Source organism: Canis lupus, chromosome 14 (assembly GCF_011100685.1).
Source record: "Canis lupus familiaris isolate Mischka breed German Shepherd chromosome 14, alternate assembly UU_Cfam_GSD_1.0, whole genome shotgun sequence".
NCBI lineage: Eukaryota > Metazoa > Chordata > Mammalia > Carnivora > Canidae > Canis > Canis lupus.
Window position 1 is genome coordinate 10,390,135 of NC_049235.1, and position 14,041 is coordinate 10,404,175.

A 14,041-nucleotide genomic window follows, 5' to 3' on the forward strand; every position below is an offset into this window, starting at 1 on the left:
CATTTGGTGGGTTGACAGAATAATCTTTAATTGGATGCTAAAATACTAATATGTATTTATATATTTTCCAATTAAGGGTGAAAATATAAGTATGATCCAAAGGTAAAACCTATACTGACCTTTATATTATTAAAAATCATAGGCAATATAAAAAATTTTGTTCTAAACCTCCTGATAATGAAAGTCCAATGCAAAAGTAATATTGGTAGTAGAAAATGTTTAAACCCTAGGAATTTATGTTTTCTAAAATATTTTTTGTATAATATCTAAAACATTACTAGTATACATTAGAGTAACTTATAGATAAAAATATTTTTTCCTCTGTCCTCAAATGAGAGTGTATGAATTCAGCTAGTCATCTTATCAATCTTTGTCATGAGTTTTACTTAATGAGAGGTTTTGATTGGTCTAGGGCAATCCATATCTTATGGGAAATCGGCTTGAAACTCATCCTTTTGCATATTTGGAGTTGGGGGATTGCTATACAAAATTATTGCTATATAAGGACAATCAGAACATCATATTCTAGGGACTAGTAAATCAAGTAACATTCAAAATTCACTGTCTTCTCTCCTAATACCTTTCTGCTTTAAACACAATTTCCTTTAATGGTATCACCATTCTCCTAGTCATTCAGATACAAAGACTCTATAAATTCCTACCTATCTATCACATTTGTGTTCCACATCCAAGCAGTTGCCACATCCTGTTTGTCCTGTCTTTGTGGTATGTTTTAGTTGGTCCATCCTGCTTAATAAAAATATTTATAACTTAAATCACCCTTGTATTTCACACTTAGAACAGTTGGGATAAAAAAAAAAAAAAGAACAGTTGGGATATGTTTGCAATGATCTATTTGGTCTATTACTATTAATTTTTCCCACGTATTTTATAAGGGCTAATTGATCCTTCTGAAATTGGACATAAACTGTGTCACACCAATAGGTTCCCAAAGTCGTTAGCATAAATTCCAACATCCTAATTTAGTAATTAACAGCCCCCAACCTCTGATCAGAATACAACTTTCTGGACAGTTTCTACTAGTCTCTCATGTGCCCTTCTCTTTTTATTTTATTTTCTTTTTTTTAAGATTTTATTTATTTATGAGAGAGACACACACACACACACAGAGAGAGAGAGAGAGAGAGAGAGAGAGACATAGGCAGAGGGAGATCCAGGCTCCATGCAGGAAGCCCGATGTGGGACTTGATCCTGGGACTCCAGGATCATGCCCTGGGCTGAAGGCAGGCACTAAACCACTAAGCCACCTAGGGATCCCCCTCTCATGTGCCCTTCTATTTTTTTTTTTTTTTAAGATTTATTTATTTATTTATTCAGAGAGAGCGAAAGAGAAGCAGAGACACAGGCAGAGAGAGAAGCAGGCTCCATGCAGGGAGCCCGACGTGGGACTTGATCCAGGGTCTCCAAGATCACACCCCGGGCTGCAGGCGGTGCTAAACCGTTGCGCCACCGGGGCTGCCCTCATGTGCCCTTCTAAACAAACTAAAGAACAAAACTGTTCCCTTATGTGGCTGATATTTATTTATTTATTTATTTATTTATTTATTTATTTATTTTGCAATTTAATTTTCTTAACCTTATTTCCAAATTTAGGATAACATTCTCTATCAACTCTACATTTTAACATCCTATTTTTTCTTCAAGTTCCAGTTTATACTCCATGTGGCTTTTGTAAATTCTGTCATCTGAAAATAATGTACTCAGCAGAAATTCACAAACTGCTTTGTTTTTCTCTTAAGGTATTTAGAGTATGATCTATGTCTTATGGATTTTATATTATGTAGTCCATCACAGAGTATTTTGCTCACTGTAAGTACTCGATAAATACAAGGAATGGATTTTTGTATGTCAATAGAAATGCTTATGGGTGATAGAAAGAAATGTCATGTTATATGCAGTAGAAAATCATTACTTAAATCCAGACAACTGAACTGTATTGGCAGCAAAGCTACAAAGACAAGAAAAAGTCATTAATTTCTTGAACTTTAGTTTTTCCATTTATTGGTTTGCATGGTATTTTCCAGATTTCCTTCACACAGAACCATGACAGCTTAGTGAATGAAATGAGAAGACTCATTCAAACTTGATTAATAGTAGAATATGATTTATGAAGGGGTAATAAGTCAATAAGCCAGCGGACTTTAGGTTTGTGATAGTCAATAGCAATATAACATTCATTATCTGACTTCTTCATATATTTTGTGAAACACAACTCTTCTTACAATTCTATCAAAGAAAAGTAATGTTTATTAATGAATTGCACATAATTTCCTAGTCAAACTCCTCTTCCCTTCTACAATAAACTGAAATAAATGAGATATAAATTGTCCTATGTATCTCATCCTATTAGACTTCTGTAAAATAATCCGTAAAAATTAACTTATTGTTAATTTATCTAGTCTAAGCAATTCACAAGTAGCCTAAGAAACAGTTGTAACTAATTCTAATTCAACAATAAAAATTCTATTTATGTAGCTCCCAAATTGTAAAGAACAAAATATGCCAAGTTTTTTTCTAAAGTAAATGTGCAAAAACAAAACAAAAACAAAGACCCAAACATTCCTTCAGGCCTACGGTTAAATGATTCTATTCAGATATATCACTAGATACAATAATCCCTGTTATCCTGGGACTTAACTTTCAAGATTAACCAATGTATACATCCTGAAAGAGGAGAGGTATCTTCCGTCTACTGCTTTAATGTGCACTATTTCTTCCTACCTACTATTGCCTTTTGCTTCCCCTCCTGCCTGCTTCTTGTGCCAACTATTAAAATCTTTGGTTACAAAAATGAAGATTTTTTTATAATGAAATCAACTCCAAAATCCTGAGGTAGGTGGTTTTTTAAACTGTGCTTCTTATATGTAGGGTTTTCAAATTGAAAGCTGTATTTCCTTTTTTATTTTATAGTGTAAAGTTCTCCAAAATTCACTTATTGAAACAATATCAAATTTACAGAAGATCTGCACATACAAAGATTTATTTTGAGGGCGGGGCAAGGTGGCAGAAGAATAGGGTCCCCAAGTCACCCGGCCCGACCAACTTACCCAGATAACTTTCAAATCATCCTGAAAACCCAGGAATTCCTCCTGAGATTTAGCGAGACAGCTGGAATGCTACGGTGAGAAGAGTTTGTGCTACTATCAAGGTAGGAAGACGGGAAAAAAAGAAATAAAAAAGCATCCACGGGGGAGGGGCCCCGCGAGGAGCCGGGCTGAGGCCGGGGCGAGTGTCCCCAGGACAGGAGAGCCCCGTCCCGGAGGAGCAGGAGCTGCACCGACCTTCCCGGGCGGAAAGGGGCTCGCGGGGAGGTGGAGCAGGACCCAGGAGGGCGGGGAGCCTCCAGGTTCCAGGGGCACTAACGGAGGAGGTGCCCCGGGGGTGGGGGGGTGCGGGCCGAGCTCAGTAAAGGGCTGGAGCCGAGCCGGGGCCACCGCTCAGGCAGCGGTTCCGCACCAGGGAGCTGCGCGGCCCCGGGAGCGCGATTCCAATGGCGCAGGCCCGGGTCCCGGGAGCCGAGGGACGCAGCCCAAGATCCTGCGCTCCCCTGGGGACAGGCGGAGGTGGAGAGGACACAGGACAGCAAGGACGCTCCTGCCGCCAGGGGCCCTGAGCTGTGCAGATCGGCGCCCCCCGCCCCCGGAGCATCCAGGCCCCTGCGGGCTGGAGCTGCGGTAGTCACTGAGGGAGCTGAATCCAGGGCTGGAGAGCTGGCCTCCGCCACTGCTGCTGTTCCTCCTGGTGTCACCTGTGTGCCTGCGACGGGGCGGGACCACAAGGGAACAGGGGCCTCACGGGATAAACAGCTCCCACTGAGCAGTGCACCTGGCAGGGGGCGGGGCAGCTCCCCCAGTGCACACACCTGAGAATCAGCACAGCAGGCGCCTCCTCAAGAAGACCACCTAGAAGGACAGTGGAAGAGCAAGTTCTTGACAAAGGAGCACTGGGGAGATCCAGGGGAAGTCGAGGGACTTACAGTATGCAGAATCAGAGGACACCCCTCCGTTTTTGCTGTTGTTTTGTTTGGTTTCGTTTTTGGTTTTGGTTTTGGTTTTGGTTCTTTGTTTGAACCCCCTTTTTCTCTCTCTCTTTTTTCCTTCCTTTTTCCAGTACAACTTGTTTTTGCCACTCTGCACTAAGCAAAATGACTAGAAAGAAAAACTCACCACAAAGGAAAGAGTCAGAAATAGTACTCTCTCCCACAGAGTTACAGAATTTGGATTACAATTCGATGTCAGAAAGCCAATTCAGAAGCACTATTATAAGCTACAGGTGGCTCTGGAAAAAAGCATAAAGGATTCAAGAGACTTCATGACTGCAGAATTTAGATCTAATCAGGCAGAAATTAAAGATCAATTAAATGAGATGCATCCAAACTGGAGGTCCTAACAATGAGGGTTAATGAGGTAGAAGAACAACTGAGTGACATAGAAGACAAGTTGATGACAAGGAAGGAAGCTGAGGAAAACAGAGAAAAAGACAAAAGATCATGAGGAAAAGTTAAGGGAAATAAATGACAGCCTCAGAAGGAAAAATCTAGGGTTAATTGGGGTTGCAGAGGGCACCAAAAGGGACAGAGGACCAGAAAGTGTATTTGAACAAATCATAGCTGAGAACTTACCTAAATTGGGGAGGGAAACAGGCATTCAGATCCAGGAGATAGAGAGATCCCCTTCTAAAATCAATAAAACCATTCAACACCCCGACATTTAATAATGAAACTTGCAAATCCAAAGATAAAGAGAAGATCCTTAAAGCAGCAAGAGACAAGAGATTCTTAACTTATATGGGGAGAAATATTAGATTAACAGCAGACCTCTCCACAGACACCTGGCAGGCTGGAAAGGGCTGGGATGATATATTCAGGATCCTAAATTAGAAGAACATGCAACCAAGAATACTTCATCCAGCAAGGCTGTCATTCAGAATAGAAGGAGAGATAAAGAGCTTCCAAAATAGGCAGAAACTGAAAAAAATATGTGACCACCAAACTGGCTCTGCAAGAAATATTCAGGGGACCTGTAAAAGAAAGAGGATGCCCAAAGAGATAATCCACAAAAACAGGGACTGAGTAGGTATTATGATAACGTTAAATTCATATCTTTCAATAGTTACTCTGAACATGAATGGGCTTAATGACCCCATCAAAATGCACAGGGTTTCAGACTGGATAAAAAAGCAAGACCCATCTATTTGCTGTCTACAAGAGACTCATTTTAGACATAAGGACACCTACAGCCTGAAAATAAAAGTTTGGAGAACCATTTACCATTCAAATGGTCCTCAAAAGAAAGCAGGGATAGCAATCTTCATATCAGATAAATTAAATTTTATCCCAAAGACTGTAGTAAAAAATGAAGGACACTATATCATACTTAAAAGATCTTTCCAACAAGAGGACCTAACAATCATGAGTATTTATGTCCCTAATGTGGGAGCTGCCAAGTATATCAATCAATTAATAACCAAAGTGAAGACATACTTAAATAATAATACTGGGAGACTTTAACATGGTGCTTTCTGTAAATGACAGATTCTCTAAACACGACATCTCCAAAGAAACTAAAGCTTTAAATGACACACTGGCTCAGATGGATTTCACAGATATTTATAGAACTTTACATCCAAATGCAACTGACTACACATTCTTCTCAAGTGCACATGGAACTTTCTCCAGAATAGACCACATACTGGGTCACAAATCAGGTCTTAACTGATACCAAAAGATTGGGATTGTCCCCTGCATATTTTAAGACTATAATGCTTTGAAACTTGAGCTAAATCACAAGAAGACAGTTGGAAGAAATTCAAACATACAGAGGTTAAAGGCCATCCTGCTAAGATGAAAGGGTCAACCTGAAAATTAGAGAAGAAATAAAAAGAGTCAGGGAAACTAATGAGAATGAAGATACAACTGTTCAAAATCTTTGAGATACAGAAAAAGAAGTCCTGAGAGGGAAATACATCGCAATACAAGCATCCCTCAAAGAACTGAATAAAACTCAAATATAAAAGCTAACCTTGCACCTAAAGGAACTGGAGAAAGAGCAGCACATAAAGCCTACACCAAACAGAAGAAGAGAATAAAGATTCGACTGCTCGACTCAATGAAATAGGGACCAGAAGAACTGTAGAACAGATCAACAAAGCCAGGAGTTGGTTCTTTGAAAGAATTAATGAAATAGAGAAACCATTAGCCAGCCTTATTATAAACAAGCCTCCAGTTAATAAAATCATGAATGAAAAAGGAGAGATCACACCAATACCAAGGAAATACATACGATTTTAAAAACATATTATGAGCAGCTATATGCCAATAAATTAGGCAATCTAGAAGAAATGGATGTACTTCTGGAAAACCACAAACTACCAAAACTGGAACCGGTAGAAATAGGATACCTGAACAGGCCAATAACCAGGGAGAAAATTGGATCAGTCATCAAAATCTCCCAAGACACAAAAGTCCAGGGCCAGAAGTTTCTCAGGGGAATTCTATCAAACATTTAAAGAAGAAAAAAATGCCTATTCTACTAAAGCTTTTCCAAAAGATAGGAAGAGGTGGAATACTTCCAAACTCTTTCTATAAGGCCAGCATCACCTTAATTCCAAAACTAGACACAGACCCCACCAAAAAGGAGAATTATAGACCAATATCCCTGATGAACAGAGATACAAAAATTCTCAACAAGATAGTAGCCAATAGGATCCAATAGTACATTAAGAAGATTATTCACCAAGACCAAGTGGGATTTATCCCCAGGATGCAAGGCTGGTTCAACATTCATAAAGCAATCAACGTGATAGATCATATCAACAAGACAAAAAACAAGAGCCATATGATCCTCTCAATAGATGCAGAGAAAGCATTTGACAAAATACAGCAGGCATTCCTGATCCAAACTTTTAAGAGTGTAGGGAAAGAGGGAACATTCTTCAGCATCTTAAAAGCCATCTATGAAAAGCCCACAGCAAATCTCATTCTCAATGGGGAAACCCTGGGAGCCTTCTCCCTAAGATCAGGAACACAACAGGGATGGCCACTCTCACCACTACTATTCAACATAGTACTGGAAGTCCTAGCCTCAGCAATCAGGCAACAAAAATAAATAAAAGGCATTCAAATTTAGCCTTTTGAAGAAGTCAAACTCTCCCTCTTCGCAGATAACATGATACTGTACATAGAAAACCCAAAAGACTCCACCCCAAGATTGCTAGAACTCATACAGCAATTTGGCAGTGTGGCAGGATACAAAATCAATGCCGAGAAATCAGTGGCATTTCTATACACTAACAATGAGACTGAACAAAGAGAAATTAAGAAGTCAATCCCATTTACAATTGCACCGAAAAGCATAAGATACCTAGGAAGAAACCTAACCAAAGAGGTAAAGGATCTACACCCTAAAAAATACAGAACACTTCTGAAAGAAATTGAGGAAAACACAAAGAGACGGAAAAATATTCCATGCTCATGGCTTGGAAGAATTAATATTGGGAAAATGTCTATGCTACCCAGGGCAATTTACACATTTAATGTAATCCCTATCAAAATACCATGGACTTTCTTCAGGGAATTGGAACAAATCATCTTAAGATTTGTGTGGAATCAGAAAAGACCCCGAGTAGCCAGCAAAATATTGAAGAAGAACACCATAGCTGGGGGCATCACAATGCCAGATTTCAAGCTGTATTGAAAAGCTGTGATCATCAAGACAGTGTAGTAATTGCACAAAAAACAGACACATAGATCCCCTCAACTTTATGGTCAGCTAATAGTCAACAAAGCAGGAAAGACTATCCACTGGGGGGGGGGGGGGGGGCGGGAAACAGTGTCTTCAATAAATGGTGCTGGGAAAATTGGACATCCACATGCAGAAGAAGGAAACTAGACCACTCTCTTGCACCAGACACAAAGATCAACTCAAAATGGATGAAAGATCTAAATGTGAGACAAGAGTCCATCAAAATCCTAGAGGAGAACACAGGCAACACCCTTTTTGAACTCAGCCACAGCAACTTCTTGCAAGATACATCTATGAAGGCAAAAGAAACAAAAGCAAAAATTAACTATTGGGACTTAATCAGGATAAAAAGCTTCTGCACAGCAAAGGATACAGTCAACAAAACTAAAAGACAACCTACAGAATGGGAGAAGATATTTGCAAATGACGTATCAGATAACGGGCTAGTATCCACGATCTATAAAGAACTTATTAAACTCAACAGAAAGAAACAAACAATCCAATCATGTAATGGGCAAAAGACATGAACAGAAATTTCACAGAGGAAGACACAGACAATGCCAACAGGCACATGAGAAAATGCTCTGCATCACTTGCCATCAGGGAAATACAAATCAAAACCACAATGAGATACCACCTCACACCAGTGAGAATGGGGAAAATTAACAAGGCAGGAAACCAAAAATGTTGGAGAGGATGCGGAGAAAAGGGAAACACCCTTGCACTGTTGGTGGGAATGTGAACTGGTGCAGCCACTCTGGAAAACTGTGTGGAGGTTCCTCAAAGAGTTAAAAATAGATCTGCCCTATGACCCAGCAATTGCACTGTTGGGGATTTACCCCAAAGATACAGATACAGTGAAAGACCGAGACACCTGCACCCCGATGTCTATAGCAGCAACATCCACAATAGCCAAACTGTGGAAGGAGCCTCGGTGTCCATCGAAAGACGAATGGATAAAGAAGATGTGGTCTATGTATACAATGGAATATTACTCAGCTGTTAGAAAAGACAAATACCCATCATTTGCTTCGATGTGGATGGACCTGTTGGGTATTATGCTGAGTGAAATAAGTCAAGCAGAGAAGGACAAACGTTATATGGTCTCATTCATTTGGGGAATATAGAAAATAGTGAAAGGAAATAAAGGGGAAAGGAGAGAGGATCATTGAAAATATCAGTGAGGGAGACAGAACATGAGAGACTCCTAACTCTGGGAAACAAACAAGGGGTAGTGAAAGGGAGGTGGTCGGGGGTTTGGTGTGACTGGGTGATGGCACTGAGGGGGGCACTTGACAGGATGAGCACTGGGTGATATGCTATATGTTGGCAAATTGAACTCTAATTAAAAAAAAAAAAGATTTATTTTACCTGAGCCATCTTAGAGTCATGTTCCCATATGATACCCTGTCACCCTCAAATACATTATTGTGTACTCTATACACACAGATATTATCCTACATAATCACAATACAAAGAATGAAAGTAAGGAAATTAGTAATGACATGTAACTACCATCTAAGGATGATACTCCTATTCCATTTGAAGTTTCCCCAGATTCTCCAAAAGCATTCTTTGTAAGGAAAGGACCTAGTTCATAACCCTGTATTGACTCTACTTGCCACATGTCTTTAAGTTCCTTCTTTCTTGAACAGTTATTCAGTGTTTTCTTGATTCTCATGATTTTAATACTTCTAAAGATTATAGGCCTGATATTTTACGACATGTCTTTCGATTTGGGTTTATTTGATGTTCCTCAAAATTAGATCCAGGTTATGCATACTTGATGGGAATATGAAAGGGCTTCATGTTGTTATTGCTTCTGATCAGGTGGCACCTAATTTTGACTTGGTCCATTATTGATGATGTCCGTTTGAATTGATTGATCAAGATGTTATGTACCAGGCTTCTCCTCTATCAACTTATTAATTTTGTCATTTTATTTGAAGCTCTATAAGTATTCCTTTACATTATTTTAATTATACTGTGGATACTTGGTTTCCTATTATATTCAGTAGATTATGATATCCTACCATTCTTTATATAGATTATGAAATTGTCCCAGATTTGGACAAGGGAAGCCCCTTTAAGCTAGCTCCGAAACTTTTGGCACATTGTCATCAATTTTTAGGCTTTCAAGCACTTCCTTGCTTTCTGACTAAATGAGATGCAAGCTCTTCTTTTGTATCTTATGCTGCCCAGTCATGGAATCAGCCACTTCTTCAGAAATAGAAAGAGGTAGAAAATAATATATAGATACCAATATCTGCATATTTGTCATAACACCTTCCAGGTCCTCTTAATGGACATAAGTAGTGAATATATTTATGTTCATATATTATACACATCTATCCTTTACATCTATATTTATATCTATATCAATTGATGGAAAACCATGAGTTCCCACCAATAGTAATAGCAAATATTTCATTTGTTTCTCTATTTCAGTAATTGTAACTCCCTTCTCTGGCAATGTGAATTTTCCATTTATCTTAATATACTTACTTGTTTGAATTCCTATCCATATAACCAACTTCTATCATGGTTGCCAACCCCACTTCATGCTGTAACACCCTCTCCTGGGCTGCTCTCCTGTCTGGACGTCCACTTCACCTGACCTAAGCTCTTACATCCGATGATCCGATGTCTGATCTTTGATGTGGATGCCTTCCTTACCGTAGTGGGCCTTGATTTGCCTGGCTGCTCCTTCACACATATGTCCTCCTTGAGTGTTTCATAGACGAGCATGAGTACCATTTTGAGAAAAGTATTTTGAGAAAGTACTCTAAGTGTGGACTTATGATTAGTTGTCACAAAAATTTGTGTTTTAGGGAAACTGCAGATAGTATAAAAGAATGGGATCTATGAGAATCTAGAAACAGGTTGGTATATCTATCTTCCCAATTTTATTTCCCAAGATATCTCAATAGAAATTCTGGCTAAAGTAGTCTCTCTCTTACACTCTGCATTAAGTATGAATAGTATTCTTACCATGCTTTCCCCATTCCTCCTATAATGTTCATGTATTTCCTTTCTGCCTATTCCAAAGTAATTCTTCAAGAACCATTTCCTTACCATGGCTCTTACACTAATGCCTGGCTATCCTCTCTCATGTGGATGTTCTTCTAACTTTGGCCTCTTGGGTAACTCAAAAATTTTTTTAAAAAATTATTTTAAACAACTCAGTCATTTAGTGATACCTCTCTATGAACTCCTAAAGCATTTAATAGTACCAGTTATTAGACATTTGCATACCCTACCTTTCATTCTTGCCTTTTTCCTTTATAAATTGTCTTCCTGTCTATTCCATAAGCTCTTTGTAAGCACAGATTCTGTATTATAGTTATCTATATCCCTACAGCCTATAGCATATTACTTTACCTTCATGAAGTCCTTGAAATACTTGCAAGGGAGGTGAACAAATAATAGTCATAATTTTTTTAGTCATAAACAAATCTCTAAGAGTCAGAGTGATTCTCTTTCAAAAGTTGGAGGATTAAAATTAAGATAGCACAAGAAGTGATTTTAACAAATATGGTCCAGAATGAGTTACTGCTTTTTGTAGATGAGAGGGTAATTCAACTAGAATCATCTTGGATATGTGGTGACATTTGGAATTAGCATCCACAAAGCTAAAGGCCACTGTTTGATGGTATAGGAAAGAAAGCTACTGGTATATTGCTCTTTCAGCAAATCTGTAGACTCTTGGTTCTAACTCAATAACTTTTGACAAATAATTACATAGATGTGAATAAGAGAGAAATTTAGAATAAAAAAGACCATGGCATCAGAATAACTCTTTCTAAAACAGTGTATATATCTAATGGAAAGTGGCCCAGCTTGCCAGTCTTCCTCAATGTCATTCAAACTTATACCTAAACTCCAGAAGCCAAGGAAAATAAAATTGAAGAATTCAAAAGGTCTGTAAGACCTGATTGAAACTATTCCAAAAATTATGTGCTGCTCTTTTGAGGGGATTTCAGAGTTAAAATAGAAAAGGGTTTATTGATCAGATTGTAATAGGACAGAAAGGAATTGGAAAAGATCAATGAATTCATTGAGTTTTGCTCAGCTTGACTTTGAACACAATACACTTAAACATTAAGAAATAAATACACATGTGGCTTTCCAGACTGGCTCCTTACAAACCAAATTGATTGTATCATTGAATGAAAATTTGAGAAACCAATGTTCTCTAGTGTGATAGACATATGGTCAAATGGTAATGTAAATTCAAGTTGCTGCTTTCCTAAGATTTCACTTGAGCTGTGTAGTTGTCACTTTTTCTTCTCACACCTCAACTATATATGATTACAAAAAAAGAGGTGCAAATGAAAATTAGCAGAAAAGTTGATATATAGCTAAAATGTCAGGAAGAAAAGTAGCAAATCAACAATGGAGTATGAATTTTTTATGTTGAAAAGGACAGCATTGAAGAAAAACATGATAGAAATGATTGCAGATGATTGCAGGTGGGACATTACATAATACAAAGGCGAAAATGCTCAGTGGAAAGTATTACTGTTGAAATAAGATAACAAAGAAGGGGATTAGCTATAGTGGGGATAAAGAGTAAATGATTTAAAAGTATAAACAAAGATTTGTGTCAAATGTAAGGACTGTTGGAAGAGTTACAGTAGTTCTTCACATTATCAGCTGAGTATAAAATAATACTGATTGAGATGAATATAATTTATTCAAACATAGTTATAGAACGTGTCAAACTCTAATGTCAGCTCTGAAGATACAGGTGGTCCCTGATTGATTGTTTGACATATAGCATTTCAATTTTATGATGATGTGAAAGTAATATGCATTCATAGAAATCATGCTTTGAATGTTGATCTTTTTCCAGGTTAGTAATACGTGGTTCCATTCTCACTATGGTGGACAGTGGCAGAGAGTTGCAGCTCCCAATCAGCCCCAATATCACACGGTAAACAACAGATACACTTATGCCCATTCAGCTTTTTCACTTTCAGTATTCAGTCAATTACATGAGATATTCAACACTTTAATATAAAATAGGTTTAGTGTTAGATGAATAAGTATAGGCTAGTGTAATGGTCTTGACAATGTTTGAGATAGGCTAGGCCAAGCTATGATATTCAGTAGGTATATTAAAAGAATTATCAACTTACAATATTTTTAACTTATGATGGACTTATCCAGATGTAATCCCATTGTAAGTTGAGGAAGATCAGTATTTTATTAAAAATTTTTTTTTGCCTTGATGAAGCTTACACACTAGTGTTCTAGTAGAAGGTGGACAGAAGTGAATAAATTGAAAATAAATGCAAAATTAACCCTGTGATGGAAGTGTTTTGGAGAAAGATAAAACAGAGAAAGAAGCAAATGAGGGGATTGATGAGGGGAGCTAAAATGTTTAACACAGTCTCACTGATGACATTTCATCCAGAGGTAATCATCAGAGATAAAAGTAAAAAGCAAGGTACCTGGTGAAAAGCATCTAAGAATGGCCAAGCAAGTTCAACAGCCCTGGAGAAGCATGTCTGCTGCATTTAGGAACTATCATGGAGACCAGGGGTCAGTAGTCCAGTGTTAGCTGAGTGAACTCCTATGTTTCATATGCATGTTATATATCTGGGTGTGAAATGATTGTAGACACAATACATCAAACACCTATTTAGCACCAGTTATAGAAGGAAGAATTCTCTTTAAGATAATTGAAAATAGGGGATCCCTGGGTGCCTCAGTGGTTTAGCGCCTGCCTTTGGCCCGGCGTGATCCTGGAGTCATGGGATCGAATTCCATGTCGGGCTCCTGGTGTGGAGCCTGCTTCTCCCTCCTCCTGTGTCTCTGCATCTCTCTCTCTCTCTCTCTATGTCTATCATAAATAAATAAATAAAATAAATAAATAAATAAATCTATCTTTAAAAAAAGATAATTGAAAACAGTGTAATGAGTGATACAGTGTTTCTCCTACCTCTCTTTACACACAAGCACATACATGTGTGTAGGATATAATCAATTTTTACAGTCAAAACAGGAAGATGGAACTATTTTCATAAATAAGAGTTAATTTTAAGAGAAATCATAAGCCTCAAGAATTAGGGAAAATCCGTGCTCCTTAAATTGTTGAAATAAGACTATTGCTAGTTCCCATCTTAAGGGATCCATATGCCATATTAAATTCCACACAATAGTTGGTCTATCACAGTATCCCCAATTTATTTTTTTCTTCTAAAGCAATGAGAAGGATCACAATAGGAAATTCAAAATTTCAATTTATATTATACTGCTATAGTTAACATTAA